The sequence below is a fragment of the Musca autumnalis genome, unplaced genomic scaffold (genome assembly GCF_047663935.1).
Source record: "Musca autumnalis isolate F117 unplaced genomic scaffold, ASM4766393v1 scaffold_4, whole genome shotgun sequence".
Lineage (NCBI taxonomy): Eukaryota > Metazoa > Arthropoda > Insecta > Diptera > Muscidae > Musca > Musca autumnalis.
In genome coordinates, this window is record NW_027411977.1 from 161,369,219 (window position 1) to 161,389,353 (window position 20,135).

Below are 20,135 nucleotides of genomic sequence, written 5' to 3' on the forward strand. Positions count from 1 at the left end.
TAGTTCATATTCGAATTTTGAAAAAAAATTGTAATCAGCTGTTAGCATGAAATTACCTTTATTATTCTACCATGCTTTACGCGTCCATACCAGCAAAAATGCAGTAAAATTACGTCGCCACATTGCCTGCGTGGGTATATATCGAATGTTTTTATTTCGTGTCATATGACATTGACAGATAGTGTAAACTACCTCTTAGTCCCGTGCCACACTACAGTAATTTCACTGAAATTTTGACACGAAATTATGCGTCTCTAGATCGAGTTCCTTAGTAGAGTAAAATCATAAAAATGCTGTAGTGGGGAATTCGAGCTAAGAACGCCTAATTTCATGAAATTTTTTAATGAAGTTCATACTAGTTTGGACCGGGACTTATCTGGCATCACTGAGTTGATATAAAGGCTGAAACTCAATCAGTTCGTTGCTTGCTTTCTTCGCTTTGCTCCAGTAAAAGAATTAATGAAAAAGCAACCTAGTTCAAATTCGTCTTGGCCGTTCTCTATTCTTTTCCAGGAATTAAGCATAAAGGTGTGAACAGAATGAAATACGCCGCTGTTTTCACTCTCAGTTTCATGTAAAAGATTAAAGGCAAAGTACTACCTATTTCAAATGCTGCCTAATTCATGTGAATTAGGTAGTACTTGGCTTTTAGTCGTTACACGAAACTGAGCGTGAAAAAGCGGCGTACGTCTACGTCCCGGTCCATACTAGAGTGATTTTGTTGAAAAAATTGCACGAAATTATGTGTCTCTAGATCGACCTCCGTAGTAGAGTGAAATCATAAAATTGCTGTAGTGGGGAATTCTATTTAAGAACACCTAATTTCATGAAATTTTTTAATGAAATTCCCGCTAGTGTGGACCGGGACTACCTTAATGTTAGAAACACAATTGGCCTGTTCCCGTACTTTATAAAGTTGTAAAAGTCGTAAAAGTTGTAAAAGTCGTAAACGATTTTCATATAAATTTTGTGTACGGGAACGCAAAATGTGTAAAAGTGGTAAAAATTGTAAAAACTTTTTAGTTCTGGAACAGAGCTAATGACTTTTGTTGCTTGCTTCACTATCAATTTAAAGTAAATGAATAAAGACCAGGTACAACCTAAATCTAATTCGATTTTGCATTTCTTTATTCCTTTACACAACTTCAGGCATGGATAAGCATGAATTTCTCATTGTGTTCTCACCTTAAGGGTCTAGGTGCATGCTTGCCTCTGTTAAAAGAATAAAAAAGAAAGGGAAACCCAGTTCGAAATTTGTTCGACCTTCTTTATTCTTTTATTTTTATTATGTCAGAAATGAAGCAAGAAAGCAAGGCAATCAGGCGAGGCTGCTTATGTACCCAGGCCTGAAGAGCCCCTTCACCTCCCTCGCCAAAAAGCCCAAAAAACTGTGAAAGAATCATTTGAAAGCTTCAACGTGTGGCTTTAGAGTAAGTCCCGGTCCACACTAGCGTGAATTTCATGAAAAAATTTCATGAAATTAGGCGTTCTTAAATCGAATTCCCCACTACAGCAATTTTATGATTTTAATCTACTATGGAAGTCGATCTAGAGACGCATAATTTCATGCAATTTTTACAATGAAATCACTCTAGTGTGGACCGGGAGTAAACCCAGAGAAGAAGTTTTTTATGTTGTACAACAAATCGAATGTATATTATTTTATTAATGGCTTAATGGCAAAAAATAATATCTCGTAGTCACCCGCTGATATTACCCTATCCAGTCATAACTACTCCAAAGTGCTATTGTTTTGTTTTAGAAAGGGTCGGTCGGCAAGAATTCTAAAAAAAATAAAAATTATAAATTTTAATATTGGTACATGTGACGTAAAATGTTTAGGTACAGTAGAATATGTGTATGACACTATCATATCGTTAATAATTACACAAATTTGCTGGTAAGTTTTTTTATTTAAAACATTTCAGTAAATTTACTATTTACTATGCCAAACATACGTATTATGATTCTGTGTGAAGTGGCCAACCAACGCAAAATAATTGTCGTTGAATATCAAAGCAATATGTGCATATAATAATTTGCCAATGGCCACTAAAAATATTATTTAAAAATTCCACGACTTGAGGGCCATTGGCATTTTCCCCAAAAGCCTTTCCTTTTTGAAATAAGTACGCCTTCATCAACTAGTGCTTCGATAGATTTAGTTCATCTCTACTTCGGTTCGCATTATATTACCATGACCTGGAACCCAAATAGTTTAACGATGTTGTGTATGTCATGCAGAACTTTCCTGTAAAGGCTCGCTCGAGAGTTATGGTTTGTGACTTGGGGACCGCTTGACTATCGACTTATATAGTACCTTTAAGCCCCTTCACTAATTCTGCAGCTTTCCCTGAAAAGCGCTGAAGCTATCGTTAAACTTGTATGGGCGTTTAATTAGAGGGTTCTCGCAGAAGATACAATTGTGTTGCCGTCCTGGAAGAATCATCGATGCATATGGTCCACTGATGAAGAAGGATACACGTTATTGCTGTTCTTAGAGTGGCGTTCTGATAGATTTGAATACTGTTCCATCGCGTTCCACTTATGTTCGAGGGCCGACAAGGTTTTTTAGTTATTGTTTTGAGGAACTTCTTCCAATATCTCGCAGATAGCTGGCGTGCGCGTACGACGTTAATATACTGCCAAATGACCAGGGCATTAAAATTGTGCTCATCTCCGCAGTCCATGTGGTGAACAGAGTAGACGTGTGGAAAAAAGTGGTAATATCGGACAAATAAGATTTCAACCTTTACAAATAATATTAGGAATGGTATTTCCTTTTCATATTCATTGTAGCATTTTGTTGGGGTTGCTAAATATCATCTCTTTCAATTCGCCTGAAATCTTCAAAATTCTTTTGCAGCTTCCTAACTCTCATCTAAGCTAACAATTTCCACACCAAACCATCCACACTTACCAAACCAACAATTCGTAAAGTCAATAGACGTTCGAATGCAACAAAATGAAAATCCAAGTTTCTTGGATTTTTTTTTTATTTATTTATTTTCAATTTTCATATGCCCAGTCTTTCGACCTTAAGGCTGTATACTACAGTATAATGTTCAATTTAATATTATATAAAATAGCTTAAATATAACAAGGGAGGGATATTAGAACTACTCAAAAAAAAAAAAAAAAAAAAATAATAATAATAATAATAAAAGGGGGCTGTAATTAAAAATAAAAAATGTAAATAAAAACCATTTTGATTAATTGAATTTTGATACTCCAAGAATGGAAAGGATTTTAAACTACTCCAAAAGAAATTCAGAATTTATAATAAGAGCAATATAAATATGTATAAATAATATTACATTTTTTTTTTGATTAATGAGAATTTCAAAAACAAATATTTTATGAAAAGATCACTAAATACAAAGTAAGAATTTGAACTACTCCAATAAAAACTAAATTTACATCTGAATATGAAATGAACCACTCAGTGATGTGCCTAAATATTTCAAGCAAAATACGACACAGTGACTTCATTCAAATTCACATGTATGCAGCATAGGAAAAAAATAAATAAATTGCATTTGGCTTGTGGTTCAGCTGTGGCCAATTCGTGTACTCTATGCTGCTTCTTCGATTCGCTAGATGTGTTTCTTTGTTTTCAATTGGAGGAGATTTTATTTTTATTATGAGAGAAAAGTGCATGTGCAAATTATTGCCACCATAGGTTAGGTTAGGTTAAAGGACGCGCAGCTGTCGTGTTGGACAGCCACTCCACTCGGAGACCTTATGGTCCATTGTGTTCATCCTATAGTAAGGGTAGGAGAAAAGAAAAGAAATAATAGCATATCGAGTTTAGAAGTAGGAAAAAGGAATAGTTAAGTAAGTTAGAGGATAGTTGAGAATGATTAAGTAAGTGCTACGGATTGAGAGATTATTTGTAAGGAGAGAGAGAGCGAGTAAGGAGGTTAGCCGTATTAAGATGCTGTAGTTTGTTCGTGTTGAAGCCACTTCAGACCCTTGGCGAGAAGAAGCAGTGTTGTCGGCTCGGCTTGGCAGAATGTTGCCACCATAGAATGAAGCTACTTCATCTCCTTCGGCATTCTCATGATTTAATGGTGATTTGTGGTTTATTGTCTTAAATGTCTAAATTATTACTACATTCCGAGACTCTAATACTATCTTCGGCCTCTTCAACAATGACATCTTCAATGTCAGCAGCATCTAGTAATTGTAAGGAATTCATTCGCATAGTGTGGAATGCAGGAAATGTAGAGGCTAATCTGGCATAAAATGAGCTGGCCAACTATGCTCGGATCGAAATGAAATTTTTATCACAGATCTCGTCACCCTGATCAGAAATATATATAACATTTGTTGCGGAAGTCCATACTTCCCGAGATATGGGCCTTTGAAGTTCCAAAAATTGCTTTGTTAAAGGCCAGCTGATAAGAGAAAATTTTTAAATTTAAAAGAAAGTTTTTCCCCTGCCCTAGATTTGCACCTGTCCATAGGAGAAAGTCTTAAATCCCGTGCCGAAGGCGGGCTAATTAAAAAAAATACAATTAAAATTTTTTTTTTTGAGCATAGTGCGTCAACTCAACTTGTTCCGCTAATCTTCCTGTTTCACACTTCGGAGCTTGGATTTCTTCCTCCTTCCTCGATCGTCTCCATCTCCTCCTATCCTCACAGAGTCTGCAATAGTCAGTAACAATCTCATCCCATTTGATGGTAAAGGCCCTGATATAGCAGTGTCCAGTGATAACTTCCAAATGGGTGGTTTGATGGAGTCAGCGATTGCTAGATCAGTAGACTGCGTTCTTCGTCTAGCTAATTCATCTGCTCTTTCATTACCCATATAGTCGCGGTGTCCTGGTACCCAGCATAGCCGATAGCCGTTAATTCGCGTTTCCAGGGCCGTTCTACATTTAAGGACGACATCGGACTTGATGTTGCAGAATTTGATGGCTTTAAGAGCCGCTTGACTATCCACAAAGATAGTTCACCGGTTCAAAGATTTCTGCATCCAAACTTTTTATCAGTTCCGCTGCCTTCCAAATCGTGAAGATTTCAGCCAGGAAAACACTACAGTTGCTATCTAGCTTGTAAGCGTACTCAAAAGATAGCCTTTTATACCTTCCGTTCCTTCCTCCATCTTGGAACCGTCTGTACAAGAAGCCAGACCGTCCAGAGGGGGGTTACTGCGGTTCCCGTGGTCTCTACTAGGTATAACTACATCTATATCGTCAAATCTCAGGACTGGTGATATATAGTCGCTTAGTTTTCCAGGTTGGTTCACATTGATATCTGATTCATTCAAGATACATCCATGCCCATAGGCACAATCGCGCCAGAGATTCTGTCATGCAGCCTTAGGACACTACGAGTTGCCTGACACTTAATGCTGAGGCTCAGAGGCCTTAGGTTTAGCAGTGCGATCAGAGCAGTTATGAGAATAGCGGCAGCTCTTTGCACCTTGTCTATTTTGCTGGATGTCGATTTTTGGGGCAGTAAGTGCCACCAAACAAGAGAACCATAGGATAAGATGGGTAAATAAAAACCATTTTGATTAATTGAATTTTGATACTCCAAGAATGGAAAGGATTTTAAACTACTCCAAAAGAAATTCAGAATTTATAATAAGAGCAATATAAATATGTATAAATAATATTACATTTTTTATTATTTTTTTTTTTTTTTTTGATTAATGAGAAATTCAAAAACAAATATTTTATGAAAAGATCATTAAATGCAAAGTAAGAATTTGAACTACTCCAATAAAAACTAAATTTACATCTGAATATGAAATGAACCACTCAGTGATGTGCCTAAATATTTCAAGCAAAATACGACACAGTGACTACATTCAAATTCACATGTATGCAGCATAGGAAAAATAAATAAATTGCATTTGGCTTGTGGTTCAGCTGTGGCCAATTCGTGTACTCTATGCTGCTTCTTCGATTCGCTAGATGTGTTTCTTTGTTTTCAATTAGAGGAGATTTTATTTTTATTATGAGAGAAAAGTGCATGTGCAAATTATTGCCACCATAGAATGAAGCTACTTCATCTCCTTCGGCATTCTCATGATTTAATGGTGATTTGTGGTTTATTGTCTTAAATGTCTAAATTATTACTACATTCCGAGACTCTAATACTATCTTCGGCCTCTTCAACAATGACATCTTCAATGTCAGCAACATCTAGTAATTGTAAGGAATTCATTCGCATAGTGTGGAATGCAGGAAAGGTAGAGGCTAACCTGGCATAAAATGAGCTGGCCAACTATGCTCGGATCGAAATGAAATTTTTATCACAGATCTCGTCACCCTGATCAGAAATATATATAATATTTGTTGCGGAAGTCCATACTTCCCGAGATATGGGCCTTTGAAGTTCCAAAAATTGCTTTGTTAAAGGCCAGCTGATAAGAGAAAATTTTTAAATTTAAAAGAAAGTTTTTCCCCTGCCCTAGATTTGCACCTGTCCATAGGAGAAAGTCTTAAATCCCGTGCCGAAGGCGGGCTAATTAAAAAAAATACAATTAAAAATTTTTTTTTGAGCATAGTGCGTCAACTCAACTTGTTCCGCTAATCTTCCTGTTTCACACTTCGGAGCTTGGATTTCTTCCTCCTTCCTCGATCGTCTCCATCTCCTCCTATCCTCACAGAGTCTGCAATAGTCAGTAACAATCTCATCCCATTTGATGGTAAAGGCCCTGATATAGCAGTGTCCAGTGATAACATCCAAATGGGTGGTTTGATGGAGTCAGCGATTGCTAGATCAGTAGACTGCGTTACTCGTCTTGCTAATTCATCTGCTCTTTCATTACCCATATAGTCGCGGTCTCCTGGTACCCAGCATAGCCGATAGCCGTTAATTCGCGTTTCCAGGGCCGTTCTACATTTAAGGACGACATCGGACTTGATGTTGCAGAATTTGATGGCTTTAAGAGCCGCTTGACTATCCACAAAGATAGTTCACCGGTTCAAAGATTTCTGCATCCAAACTTTTTATCAGTTCCGCTGCCTTCCAAATCGTGAAGATTTCAGCCAGGAAAACACTACAGTTGCTATCTAGCTTGTAAGCGTACTCAAAAGATAGCCTTTTATACCTTCCGTTCCTTCCTCCATCTTGGAACCGTCTGTATAAGAAGCCAGACCGTCCAGAGGGGGGTTACTGCGGTTCCCGTGGTCTCTACTAGGTATAACTACATCTATATCGTCAAATCTCAGGACTGGTGATATATAGTCGCTTAGTTTTCCAGGTTGGTTCACATTGATACCTGATTCATTCAAGATACATCCATGCCCATAGCCACAATCGCGCCAGAGATTCTGACATGCAGCCTTAGGACACTACGAGTTGCCTGACACTTAATGCTGAGGCTCAGAGGCCTTAGGTTTAGCTGTGCGTTCAGAGCAGTTATGAGAATAGCGGCAGCTCTTTGCACCTTGCCTATTTTGCTGGATGTCGATTTTTGGGGCAGTAAGTGCCACCAAACAAGAGAACCATAGGATAAGATGGGTCTCACCACGGTGTTATACAACCAGTATAATCGATGGGTTTAGACCCCAACTTTTCCCAATAGAATTCTTGCATGAATAAAGTGCAATCAATCCTGTCTTCGCCCTCTCCTCAGCATTCCTATTCCATCGCAATTGACAGTCCAGGATTGTACCAAGGTACTTTGCCTCCGGCGAGAGCTAAAGCTGCACTCCATCCAGTGTGGTGGAACAAATACGCCGAGCTTACGCTTCCTCGTGAACATTACCAGTTCTGTCTTAGTTGGGTTTACTCCAAGGCCGTTAGCCTTGGCCCAGCGCGACAGCGTTGATAAGGCTCCTTGCGTAAGCACCGAAATGGTGGACGGAAACTTACCGGAATCAGTAGTACTACGTCGTCCGCATAATCAATAACTTTGATACCTTGATTATCCAGCTCCGTCAGAATATTGTTTATAACAAGTAGCCACAGTAACGGTGAGTGCCTCTAGTTACTGTTTTCCTAATTTTTGTCTCCCCAATATTGGAGTTTATAATTTATCCAACAAGTTAGGGTTTAAGGTGTGTTAACTTTTTTAAGCGAGAGGTTTATGGATTCAAGTTCGATATTGTTGAAAGCTCCTTCTATGTCTAGAAAGGCAGCCAAGGTAAGTTTGAGTTTTCCATGTTCCTCTCAATGAAACCTACCACCTCATGCAAAGCAGACTCCACAGATTTGCCTTTGATATAGGCGTGTTGCGAGTTGCTTATAGAGGCGGTGTCAATATGACTCCTTATCTCCAGATTTATCAGTCGTTCCACAGTCTTAAGGAGAAAGGATGATAAGCTAATGGGTCTGTAGTCCTTTGGTGCAGAGTGACTAGGTTTTTTCGCGCATCGTCGGCGTTATACCATCCGGTCCAGGTGACTTATATGGCTTGAAAGTGTTGACAGCGCATTTAATCTTATTTCGGTGTCCGCATCCTTACAGCCTGGGAAGTGGGTCCCTGCCAAGAGGTTAGTAGTCTCTATACCAGAGTCTGTCAACGCACCATCTTGTTTCTTGATACTTCCGATGGATTTAGGGTCCTTGGAAAGTAATCTTCGAAACCTAGCTGCGTCGTTGACTCCTATTGACTCACAGAAATTAGCCCAAGACTTTTTCTTTGCTCGCTTGATTTCACTCTTGTATTTATTGAAACTCACCTTGTAGGAGTCCCAATCAATGTCGAGTTTAGTCTCATGCGCCCTCTTATACAGTCGCCTAGTGGTTCAGACTTTTTCTTTGCTCGCTTGATTTCACTGTTCTATATTAATATTAAGAGTCAGTTGAGAACTCGTTAGTTCCGTGTATTTATCCCAGTTTGTTCTTCTCGGGTTCCTATAAGGAGTTTGGCAACCTCCGTCAAAAAAGACATCGAAGAATATCTTCATATGATCCGAGAAGGAACATTCTTTAGATACCCTCCAATTCCTTAGGACGGAGTTATCTAGATTCGAGAGGGTTAGGTCGATGACCTCCTGAAATTCACGTGGGTAAGTTCTCTCAAACTTCCTTATGAATTTCAGCTTACCCCTGCTGAGGTAGACCTCCCTCGCCGAATGCATGTTCGCATCTCGCCCTACGAACTTGCGAAGATACGGCACGTAAATAGTGCTTCGCATCAGATGCTTCTCTGGCAGATGCTAGTCTAGTAGACTGTCGGGGATAGTTCTGAGGGTCCCGTGCAGGACGTCCCCGCCCATAACTACGGAGAGACCCCCTTCCCATCCGCGCACACGTTTTACAAATTGGTTCGCCTTTGAATAATTCGTGCGGTGAAAATCTGTGTAAAGAATTTGATAGTATCTACTAGATCTAAAAGGAACATTAATTCTAATACACGAAATTAGGAAATTTGATGGCACAATATCATTCACAATTTTTAGCACCATCATAGTATTCAACATAATGTGTCTACTTTTTAATGTAGGCAATCGAATTAATTTTAACCTGCTAGTGTAGGAAGGCAACACAAAATCACTATTCCAATGAAGACCCCTTATTGCAAAAAGAAGAAATTGTTTTTGTACAGATTAAATTTTATCAGAGTATATTGCATAATGGGGATCCCATACCACGGAAGCATTTTCTAAAATAGGTCTAACAAGAGAAGTAAATAGTTGCTTTGTTATATACAGATCAGAGAATTCTTTGGCTCATCGTTTAATAAACCCTAAGACTCCATGGGCCTTATTTACCATAGATATTACATGGTCATTAAAATTTAATTTTGGTTCCATTAACACACCGAGATCAACAAATGATTCTAATGTAGATAAAGCATAACCATTAATATTGTATTGCCTTATCAATGAGGAAGATCTGGAGAAACACATATGTTTACATTAGTTTAAATTTTAATCCATGCCATTCAAGTTACACCATTGGAAAAGGCTATTTAAATAATTTTGGAGTAAGTCCGCTTGCTTTTCAGAATTATGAGTGATAAATAACTTGACATCGTCTGCATACATTAACACTTTGGAACCCAGCAAAATAAATTGGAAGTAGTGCAATGTGGACTAGTTCTGTCACGGCATGTTTTGATGCAGTTCAAACGGAGTCGTGAAAAATGCACTTCAGTCCTCACATTTTAACCGCATTTGGATGCAATCCAAAGAATCACATCCACTTGTCACATTTTAACAACATCCGGATGCAGTCCAAACGGAGTCGTGAAAAAGGCACTCCGTTCGCTACATATTAGCAGTTGTTAGAGATCCCTACATGTACCTTAATCAGTTTGTACATCTCTACAGGCAGCGGCATACATTTTCCAAAAAGAGATAAGCGTGTTAACATTTCCAAACATTTGTTAATACAAACTAAATAATATTTAATTTGTGAACATTTTTCCGGTAACTCACGAGAAGAAAATTTCCCAATGGAGTGCTGTTGGAGTACATGTCGAAATCTTAACTGGTGATGGGAAGACAACCCATTTAGGAGATGAACCAAAAACAGTTCAGCTTGGATTAAACGGAGAGCGGAGGAAACACGCATGTTTGCGATTGAATTCAATGGAGAATTTTCATAATTTGTATTAATGTAATAAAGTTCTTAATATTTTTGTTTTACACAAATAATAAATGCATTTTATTTGTTCTGGGATATTTTGTAATGGCTTGCACAATTTCAGCAGAATGCCTGTATCAAAACACGTGCTTTGGACTGCCTCCTATTCTACCTCAAAGGGTTAGTTAAAATGCAATACCAGTTAAAATGTAGTGCCAAAGGGCCAGTTAAAATGCAGTGCAATGGAGTGCCTCTTTCAGTAGTCACGCTCTTGTAAAAATCATGGGTGAAAATGCATAATTTGATGCACTTCCAGATCACTTGTACATATCATTTAACTTTTGAGGCAAACTTTTTGCTGGGAATGTTCAATTGAGTTTGGCAAATCATTTATGAACAATAGAAAGAGAACCGGTCCAAGGTGACTTCCTTGCGGAACACCCGACGGAACATTTATCGACCTTGATAGACATCCATCAAACAAAACTACTTGCGATCTGTTTTGTAAATAAGATGCTATCCACTTGACCAAATTTGCATTAACTCCAATATAATCTAGTTTATATAGCAAAAGCTTATGGTTGACACTATCAAAAGCTTTACTAAAATCTTTATAGATTGTGTCAGTCTGACTACGATTTCGGAATCCTTTTATTACAGTTGATGTAAATTGAACCAGATTAGTAACGTAAATTTTGATAGATAAAAGTTGTGTTCAGAACCTGTGCTGTGTTCACTACTTGCAGTAGTTTTCCCGTTTAGTGCTAAAAATGCGTTCCCGTACTCCGAAATCTAGCAAGACTTGCACTTCTCTTAAAAAAAAAAATAGCGCCGAATAACACCCTCTTCTCCTGTTTTCTGCCATACAATTTTGGCCTAAGTCCCGGTCCACACTAGAGTAATTTCACTGCAAAAATTTCATGAAATTAGGCGTTTCTAGATTGAGTTCCCCACTACAGCAATATCATGATTTTGCTCTACTATGGAACTCGAGCTAGAGACGCATAATTTCATGAAATTGTTGCAATGAAATCGCTCTAGTGTGGACCGGGACTAAATACGATAGCTAATATGTTGATTTTGACATTTCTGTCGGAGTTTTTACAATTTCCGTCATTTTTTCTGTTCCCGCATTTTTTAAGAAATTTGTATGGAGAAGCAATTTTCGGCAATTCGCTCTTTTTTAACATTACTATTAAAAAGGTACGGGAACACAATTAAAATAGCATTGTAGCAAAGTAATTTATTTTTTTTTTTCACATTGTTTACAAATTTTGATACTATTTTTTTTTGTTGCAGCAATTGACCATCTACCTTGTTTATTGTGAGACGTGAAAAGTGTTGCAACTTTTGGTACTTTTTTATGCAAAAACAGGGTTGTATATCATGTGTACTGTGATTTCGATGTTGATTTTGCTGAAATCACGAAATGAGATGATTTCATTTTTGTATGCGAAATCAAGATAAATTTTGCTTGATTCCGCGCGAAATCACGAAACGCCGTCGAAATCACGAAACGACGCCGAATGTAAACCAAGCATAACAAAATAATTTAATATTTTTCACATTGTTTACAAATGTTGATACTAAATTTTTTTGTTGCAGCAATTGATCATCTACCTTGTTTATTATGATACGTGAAAAGTGTTGCAACTTTTGGTACTTTTTTAGGCAAAAACAGGGTTGTATATCATGTGTACTGTGATTTCGATGTTGATTTCGCTGAAATCACGAAATGAGATAATTTCATTTTTGTATGCGAAATCATGATAAATTTTGCTTGATTCCGCGCGAAATCACGAAACGCCTTCGAAATCACGAAACGACGCCAAATGTAAACTAAGCATTAATGTCATAATGCTCCCATCATATGGTAAAACCTATAGAATACTAATCATTATTGTTTAAAAATAAAAAAAATGTATTTTGAACGGCTTCACCAAAAATTCACATGTCCTTTGAACGAAAAAGTGCAATTAATTATATCGTGATTTTGAATGCATTACACTGGTAGGTTAGGTTAGGTTTAGGATGCGTGACTGCCATGCCGGCAGCCACTCCACTCGGAGACCTTGAGGTCCGTTGTGATCATCCAGACTATTGTTGTTGTTGGTGATTGATGGTGCGGTTGTTGGTGATTGATGGTATGGTTGTTGTGATGTAGTTAAGTTTCTGTGTTGTGATGATTAGATGTATCCGGTTATTGTGTTTGAATATATGGTGATTGTGTGCATGATGATTATGATGTCTATTGATGATTGATGGTATGGTTGTTGTGATGTAGTTAAGTTTCTGTGTTGTGATGATTAGATGTATCCGGTTATTGTGTTTGAATATATGGTGATTGTGTGCATGATGATGATGATGTTTATTGATGGTAGGTAGATTAATTTGGTTTGCCAAGAGCAGTGTTGGTGATGTGGGGGTTCCAATGCTATGTGTTGGGAGATGGTTGGTTAGGTAGGAGGTTTGGATAGGAGGGAGGAAAGGAAATGTACAGAATAGATGAGAGGAGGAGGAAGAAAATAAAGTAATTAGTAATAGTCAAAAGGAGGGTGAAGAGTAAAGTAAAGGAAAATATAGATATAGATATATGTATATACATGTAAATATAGATATACTACATGCAGATGCAAATTAAGTCTGCACTGACCTGCCCCAGAGCCACTTGAGGCTCTTGCAGAAAGCTACCAGAATTTTTGGGTTGAAGGAAGAGAAGTAGGAAAGAGATTCAATCACATGTACACCAAAAAATAAATGCTTTTTGACAGTTAGTCTAGGACATTCACATAGAAGGTGCTCAATTGTCTCCGTTTCCTCCTCATTAGTCCGGTCAAAATAGACATTGAAATAGCAAAAATTCCCACAAAGCTGAATTTTGGTGGAGAGCTAGGGTTTGCCATTAGAAGCAACGTGTTAAAAGTCCCCATCGATCCCATGTGTGCAATAAAAATTATTCGGGGTCAAAGGTCAAAATTTAAGGGTTTTTAGGTTTTCGGACTTATTTTTTGAAAACGGTTGATCTAATCAAAAAGTGACTAAAGTAAATATTGTAGACAGAAAAATTATCTACAAGTTTGACCCTTACAATTTTTTTCTTAGAAGGAACCATTCTTGAGATATAGCTGTTCTAAAAAACACATGATTTTTATGCACTTATAAGGGAAATATGCACATATTCAGACGAACCGGCTAAAATAAGCGAAGTAATCGGGTCTGTCCCCCAAAAATATATATATTTTCTTGAAGAGCGAAATTATAGCTATCTTCTAAAAAAATTCGAACAAAATCGGAGTCTGTTTAGTAGAGCTATTCAATGTTAGAGTCATTTTATGCAAAAATAGCCCATTTAACCCACATGTATAATCGAAAGCCCAACGGGAACGACCCCAACGAAAACTCTCCGATTTTTTTCAAGTTTTGTCCCAAGGTAGAGTTTGTTGCGCTGATTACGGAAATGTATTATTTTCAACGGTTGCGGATCCGGTTCGCCGGTTATTAGACCCGAAAGGCCAAATTTAAAAACCGGGTTAGACCCGGTTCTACTGAACCGATTACTGCAAAGTGGATATCGTTTGAAAGCTTACGGAAATATCTAACACATAGTATCGTTACTTTAACCGGTTCGCCTCATAATGTACTTACGGGGCTAATTTTTTATTTGTCCTTTAGATCGAGATATCTCGAAAATGGTAAGTCTTTTTTAGGAATCATAAGGACCAATCTTATAGACAATTATTGAATCTACAACTTTTACTTTAGCCGGCTTTTGCTAAGTCTTTCCGTTTTTGAGAAAAATTAAAAAAACTGAATAATGCCTCCAAAAATGACCTTTGACCCCGAATAACTTGTTTTGCACACATGGGATCGATGGGGACTTTTAGGACGTTGCTTCTAATGACCAACCCTAGCTCTGCACCAAAATTCAGCTTTGTGGGAATTTTTGCTATTTCCCCCTTACACGCATGTCTATTTTGACCGGACTACATCCTCACATAGCCTACAGTACTCAATGCTGTTGTCATCCCACTTGCATGTCATAGATCTAATGCCACAGTGGCCAGTTATGACTCCTGTGGCGGTCCTGATCTCCGACTTGCAAAGTGAGAGAAGGGACGCAGTTCTACGCCTCGAGATTGCCGGCCAGATTGACTTTGATACCTTACAGCCAGGTACGTCCTGCCATATCCTTTCGGTTTTCTCTGCGTAGAACTGGCTAAGCTTGCCGAGGAAGTAACAAAGCGGTGGTTTAACGTAGTCCTCCACCACGAGGTTAGAGGACTGGGATCCACGTCTTGCTAGTTCGTCAACAATCTCGTTTCCCTCAACATTACAGTGCCCTGGTACCCAGCATAGCTTAACGCGTAAATTACATGTTTTTAATAAGGACCTACAGTTTTGAACAATCCTAGATTTAATAGTGTACGACCTTAGCGCCTTAAGGGCGGCCTGACTATCTACGTAGATCGTAACTGCCCTACCTGTTTCGTCCGTCAGTCCTACTATTAATTCTAAGGCCTTCAATACTGCAAAGACCTCCGCTTGAAAAACACTGCAATTCGTATTAAGCTTATAAGAGCGTGTAACGTTCAGCTCCTCGCAGTACACCCCCGCACCAGTACCTTCGACCATCTTAGAGCCATCAGTAAAGATGGAGAGGCTATCGGGTAGTGGCCTGCCATGCTCCCATTCACTTCTGTCAGGGATATAGACCTCCGCTGCGTCAAAGTCCAGCGAAGGCGAGATGTAGTCTGTTACAGACCCCCCGTCACGTAATTCGATCTGACTGCTAAGATGTAAAATGCTAGCATGTCCAGACCCTGAAGAACGCCATAGATTAAGCTCCTTGAGCCTCAAGGCACTACGGGATGCTAGATACTGAGCAGAAACATCCAGAGGCTGGATGTTCAGTATTGCACTCAGTGCTGCTTGAGGGGTGCTCTTCATTGCCCCCGTAATAAGTACTGAAGCAGATCTTTGCACACTAGCTAATCTAGATAGATTTGACTTACTATTCAGGGCCTGCCACCAAACAAGACACCCATAGGTCAAAATGGGGCATACCACTGTCGAGAACAACCAATGTACGACATTTGGTCTCAGACCCCAACTCTTACCTATCGAGTTCTTGCAAGAATAGAGTGCAATTAGACCCCTTTTAGCGCGCTCCTCTGTGTTCCTTTTCCATCTAAGCTGATGGTCAAGAATAACACCCAGGTATTTCGCCTCTGTAGAGAGAGTCGACTGCACTCCATCCAGTGTTGGTGGTACGAATTCGCTGATCTTCCTTTTCCTGGTAAAGAGCACCAGCTCTGTCTTAGCCGGATTCACACCCAGACCATTGTTGTGAGCCCAGCGTGAGAGTTTAGCAAGTGCCCTTTGCATTAAATCAGATAATGTGGTTAAGAATTTCCCGCTAATCAGGATTACCACATCATCCGCATAGGCAACTACCTTTGTTCCTAGATTTTCGAATTCCATGAGTATCCCATTTATCACCAGTAGCCAGAGCAAGGAGGATAAGACTCCCCCTTGAGGTGTGCCCCTGGTGACAGATCTCCTAATAGAGCTCTCCCCAATATTAGAATTGATAAGTCTGCTTCTAAGCATGCTATCAATCCATTCTATCAAGATAGAGGGGACACCCAGAGATTCTAGAGCGAGATGAATGGATTCGAGCTTCACGTTATTAAAAGCACCCTCTATGTCCAGAAGCACCCTCTATGTCCTCCCTTACCCTATTATGAAAGGTGGCAGTGTCACCCCTGTTGCATACTCTCAGATTATTAACTAAAATAAAATCGAATATGGACTCACCCCTCGTATTGGTATCTCTGCTTCCCCAGTGAAAGTGGTGAGCATTTGCATCACAGCCCATCACCAATCTGCAACTGCCCGCCGTCTCCTCCACAAGTTTGCGCACCAATTCGCTAGGTGGGTCGGGTGCCTCATACGGCATATAGACTGAGGCCAAGACTAAAGCCCTACCGGTAACCTCGTCCAGTCTCACCACAGTCGTATCACCATCACTGTAATTGTAGAGTTGAATAAGATTTAAACTTTTTCTAGCTACAATACAAGTTCTTACTTTATCTCCATTATTCGCGTGGAATAGTGAAAAGTGCTTATTGTTTAGCCCAGAAACCCTATTTTTATATAAATAGGGTTCCTGGACCAAAGCAATATCCACAGCAGAGTCTGTGAGGGAGAGAAGGAGTTCAGCAGCTGCGGCCTTACAGTGGTGCAGATTAATCTGCAACACCTTGAGACCATGTTGCTAAACAACCTTACTGTGACCCCGAGAACCGGAACCGAAGTCCACCGGAACCGAAGTACAGCACTCCCCCACAGTCTCTGATGTACTCAGCACTTTCACTGTCTATGGTGAAACGCATCACCATGCCGTCTCTCTCCCTGAAGCGCTTCAAAAGCCTCCAGCCGTCTACCGAAAGACCTCTGTTTTGCTTCCGCAACATCTTAACTACTCCCTCTGCTTCAGAGTCAGGAGGCGGCACCCACGTAGTGGCCACAATCCTCCTGGGAATCTCCTCAACAGGGACAGCAGCTAGCTTACAGCCTTCCCAGAGGTTACCAGAATCCCCTATTAGTTGGACGAGGAAGTCTCTTGACTCCTCATCCTGACAATAGAGAATTCTGATTCCCCTTTGGATGACTGCTCTGCCGAAGCCGGTTTTGCTGGCGTCAACCTCATCAGATGTGATAGCCTCTCTCAACAGGCAATCCAGTGCGAATCGCTGATCCTCCCATCCAGATCAGCCTTGTCAATTATCGCCACCCGGAGATTCTCCGGGGCGATCACGCCTTCCCGGTTTACTGACATCGGGGCCTTGTCCTTGGAAGACCGTGGGTATGACTTACCTGGGTCGGCTTTACTAGCCTTCCCAGGTTGAGCCCCCTCAGACCTCCCCTGACCGGTCGTCCCATGTGAGAGAGTTCCCATGTGGTTGCTCGGACGACGATCCACCACCCTCTTAGCAACAGGGTGCGGATCCTCAGAAGATCGGACCCTCTTGACGCATTCCTGCGCAGATGTCTTCGAGTATCCGCTCTGTTTTGAGGTCGATGGTCCGTCATCCGCTGCAACCCCATGGCCACTCCCACTGCCAGCACCCCTCTTTACATCAGAAGAATGAGCTCCAGTAGGTGTCGACGACCTTACAGTTGTCTGTTGTCCAGTCAACTGTAAGTTCGTCGCCCCTACTGGATCTACACCCTTCTTTACCCCGGCGGGTTCAGTGGCAGACACTGGCAAGACAGTCGGCATAGGCGGTACCTTTGACGGTTGTCTAACTGGTGGCTGCACTTTACCCTGCACCAACTTCGAAACGGAAGGGATCACACCAGTGTTTCCCTTACGCTCCGTAGTCTTCGGGGCCAGTGGAGTCGACCTGTCTAATCCTGCCGCGGTCGTCGCAGACGCTCGCAAGGGATTAGAGCAGATTGACAGCACTGGTTTTGTGGTTCTCCCCATAGAGGTTGCCTTTTTCTCAGCCGCTGAGCTGGAAACTGCAGCCTCCACAGGGGTCGGGATCTGGTCAATTGGCAGGGAGATCCTTTCAAAGTGAGGGTATTTCTTTTCAAAACGCCTCACAAATCTGATCTTCAGGCCAATTTCCCTAAATTCCGACGGGGTCACCTCGGATGGGTTCTTGCCAATAAATCTACGACAGTAGTAGATGGCTCTCCGGTAGTTATACCTGTCCTTCTTCTGCCGAGATTTATTGGCTTTGGTAAAGGGAGACATGGGGGAGGCCGTCGACGTATCCTCCTCCACAGCATCCTCAACCAAGGCGTCTTGCCTGTTCAGGGTTGGTTTGTCGGAACCGACCGACAGTTTAGCCCCTGAAGGAGAGGGAGCCTCGACCGTTAGGTTAGAGCTCTCCAAAGCACGAGAGAGTAGCGGTGTATGATTGAGATGGGATAATTGTAATATCCATCTCATCATCCTCCCAACTCTCCCAGTCCAATGGAGGGGGCTCTCCTGACTGAGTCGGAGACTCTCACTGTCCCCCAGGAGCTCGAGCAATTCCCTGCTCTGCTTATTGATGGCGTCGTTCACACTGTCCACTGTCGGTTTGTTGACGTCCCCGCCCAGGGGTTGGGTGTTCGCACGAGGTGCGGCATTGTCCGGGTAATGTTGATGGTTCGGGATTGTTGTTGTTTGGGGTTTTGTTAATAATTGAGTTTTCCATGAGATATTGACGGTAATGGGGGAGCTGAGTACAGCCATGGCATAGCCCTCCACTACCATGACTGGGGCACTAACTACTCGCTGAGGTGCCCAGGTATCAAGCGAGGCTCCGTTCGAATACAGTTGGTACCCTAACTGCAAACCTTTGGAACACCGATGAGCACGAGGTCGCATAACCTCCCAGTTCAACACTACAAGAAGTTAAATGAGAGTGTTGTGACGTCTAGCCCCCGCATCGCGCCAAGATTGTTATCCCCGGCGGGGGATTACACTGGTAACCCTGATCTCAAAAACAATTGTTTGCTGAAAACATGGCTAAGCCGTTGAAACTTTGTTGCTTATTCTCTTTTCTGATATGTGTTGATCATGTGTGCTGCAAAATATGAGTATGCGTCTCCGATGCTTTTTTATTACAGCAACAATATCGAATAGCATCAGCATCCCTAGCAATATTTTTGTGAAATTTGTTGCTACATGTTGCCGTTGTTCATTGTTGCTAAACATATTTCGAAGAAATTTTAGCAGGCAAAGCTGCAAATATTCGGTGCTTTTGCTAATATGGCGTTAGCATTTTAAACCCTGATGTATACCGAAAAGGAACAAACCACAGAAGAATATTTTAAAGAACCTAGCAACGAAAATAGGTTTGGTGTGATTAAACAGCAAATTTGGAATTTTTTAAACTTTAAATTTGTAATTATTTAAGTTTAGAAATAAATGAAAATATTAAAATTACAAAATACTATGAATAAAGTTATGCGTGCGTATCTGTGTAAAATTCAAAATGTAAACAAAAGTATTACCTTTACAAAGGCGACAGTTAACTCTGACGACAGCGTCACATTATGATACGTGAATGACGTGCTGAATCGTTCGTTCTTGAATCGAATCGTTTGGTTTGATTGTTCTTTTATCTTTCGGTCAGTGCTCAGTGAACAACTGAACTATAATGAACTATATCGACTGATCTAGTTCGTACGCTCTTTTCAATGAATCGTTCAAATGAACTAGTTCGTTCGTGAACTATACAACTCTATTTCAAAGTCCGAGGACCACATTAAAGAAATTAAGTAACCACTAACAATTAAAATATACAGTGAATCACAGTCAAAAGTATCCACTTCAGTTTCTTTCATTAAAACTGCGATTGCTAAGAATTGGTTAATGATAGCGATTTCATTCCTTTTTATATTTTTACATTAGTGTCTTAACTTAAATATAATAAAATAAAATTAACGGAATTCAGGTAAATTTTGATAAAAAATAAAAATGGTTAAACAACATCAATTTCTACCTCACAGTGAAAAGTATGCACTCTAAAAGTTTTATGAAACCAAAAGGATTTCTTAGGAGTTTAGCACTTGGTATGACATCCTTTGTTATCCTTTACAGCTTTTACCCTTTTGGCAAAGATTTAACTAAATTT

The 20,135-nt window shown here is 40.2% G+C and overlaps 2 protein-coding genes across 3 annotated transcripts in view; both read left to right on the forward strand.

Annotated features, from left to right (window-relative positions):
- Positions 1-1,759: 1,759 nt before the first annotated feature.
- Nca (neurocalcin homolog) overlaps positions 1,760-20,135 on the forward strand; it is a 782,213-nt gene continuing 763,837 nt past the window's right edge. The window contains exon 1 of the mRNA XM_073981628.1: positions 1,760-1,900. The gene's annotated coding sequence lies outside the window, so the exon portion shown is untranslated. The remainder of the gene's footprint in view (positions 1,901-20,135) is intronic.
- Positions 1,761-20,135, forward strand: part of LOC141401396 (neuronal calcium sensor 2) — a 209,330-nt gene continuing 190,955 nt past the window's right edge. Inside the window, exon 1 of one of the 2 annotated variants that reach the window (XM_073981629.1) lies at positions 1,761-1,900. The gene's annotated coding sequence lies outside the window, so the exon portion shown is untranslated. The remainder of the gene's footprint in view (positions 1,901-20,135) is intronic. The other variant, XM_073981631.1, reaches the window with a different exon arrangement.